Source organism: Vicia villosa, linkage group LG1 (assembly GCF_029867415.1).
Source record: "Vicia villosa cultivar HV-30 ecotype Madison, WI linkage group LG1, Vvil1.0, whole genome shotgun sequence".
NCBI classification, from domain to species: Eukaryota; Viridiplantae; Streptophyta; class Magnoliopsida; order Fabales; family Fabaceae; genus Vicia; species Vicia villosa.
Genome location: NC_081180.1, coordinates 106,853,615 through 106,855,632, shown reverse-complemented (window position 1 = coordinate 106,855,632; position 2,018 = coordinate 106,853,615).

Sequence of the window (2,018 nt, the reverse complement as noted above, 5' to 3'; positions counted from 1 at the left end):
AACGAGTAAGTTCTCTCCGGTATATGGAATAGGTTGTGCCCCCTTTAAAGTAATTCTTTTTTCTTGACAACTCCTACAAGACTTGATTCCTACTAGAGAGTAAATGAATTTACTTAAGAGGGGGATCTCCATTGACTCGGAGGGTGACTCTTGCCCTTTTTGTGTGAGGTTTTTAGAGTCGTCATCTCATCTGGTTGTGACTTGTGATGTAATGATATTTGTATGATATATGACTTTTAATTGGTTTGGGTGGTCTATAGTTTTTCCCATAGATTCTTTGACTCTTTTTAGATGTTTTTCTCTATTGGTGGTCCGTCCAAACTTAGGGAGAATGTCTTATGATTTGGCATGTTGTGGCCTGATCAATTATTAGAAAATCTTGAAATGATATAATGTTCTTAGGTAAATTGGTGTTAGTGAAAGATGTGAGCATCATTTTCGTTTGAAAATGGTATCTTGGTAGGATTGAGGAAAATTTCTGCCTCGAAAATCTTATTTGACATATGAGCCAAATAACATCAAGAGTGTTTTCGGCCTCCTTTTGATGTGTTAAACGTTCTTGCATAAAAGTGCATATTGACGATGTTTTTTTTCCAGGTCTTTGACACAAGAGATCTAACTTGTGTTCCCTTGTAGTGCTTTTGATTTTTGCCTTCCTACAATTTTCATCTCACTGCTTGGTGTTTTTAGTTTTCAATTGACTTGTATTGGAGTTTCCTTTTTTGAATGTTGTTTTATTGTTTTTGTTTTGCTGGTTGTTTGGTATTGCTTGGGTTGTTTATTGTACTTTTCACCTTTTGATTAGGTGTTTGGTTATATATATATATATATATATATATAGTATATATATATATATATATATATATATATATATATATATATATATATATATATATATATATATATATATATATATATATATATATATATATATATATATTTCTGAATTCAACTTTTGTCTATGATAATTAGTGGCTAAAAATTTTGTTGGGGAAGGTTAGGTAACTTAGAAGAAACTAAGTATGTAGGTTTTTCGCTTGTTATTAGTAAATTTATATTATGGCAACAAGTTGTAAGAGTTTTTTCAAAACTGAAAATGTTTTTTAGTGTTTTCTTATATTCATCGTTTTTTCCCAGGAAAGGGAGTGTTAAGATGATTTTAAAAAGAAATTTTTGCTGAAAAACATTGGACATCTTTGATTTGGGAGAAATCCTTCTATCCCTTCGGGTTGATAGTTAAACAATGTTTTTGTTTGCAAAGATGACTTATCATTTGTTGCCTAGATATATTTGTACTAAGAACAAGAGTTATATTTACCTACTTAGTTTTACCTAAGGTATCTAATCGTCCACAACATCCTTAGCCAGCCATATTTATGGATTCAGATGATGATAATCATCAAAATAATTTGATTAAACATGAAGAACTTGTGGAATATCCAAAAAATTTGGATAAACTTAATAAATGGACAATTCCATCAGTACCTTCAAATCAAATTTATAAATTTGGCAAAATAGATATATTATCTCGTTTTGCTGTAAAAAGTTTAGAACAAACTATTCAAATTTCTGAAAGTACTCAGACAATCAAACTTTTAACAAAAAAGGATTTACTTCCTTTTAAAAATTATAATTATATCCATGTTGGTTTAATACAAGTTGCTGTTAAACCTTTGACCTTGCTAGGATTAAATACTAGCATCCTAGGATATATTAGGGACGGTAGATGTAAAGATTTTAAACAATCTTTAGCTGCTTTAATTGAAACAAGTCTGTGTCATGGACCAGTCTATTTTGATGTCTCTCCCAACATAAGCTTATCCATGTCTGATAAAAATCTATTAGACGCTCTCCAATTAACTATTCATACTAATGGTTACAATTTCAAACCTGGTAGTGAAATTATGGCTATATGTTATAGGGTTTATTACAAAGTCCTTACCACATTAAACCCTAAAGCTAAACAAATATCGTTTCCTGGAACTACTACTTTAGTTCAAACAAATCTGCTTACCTCT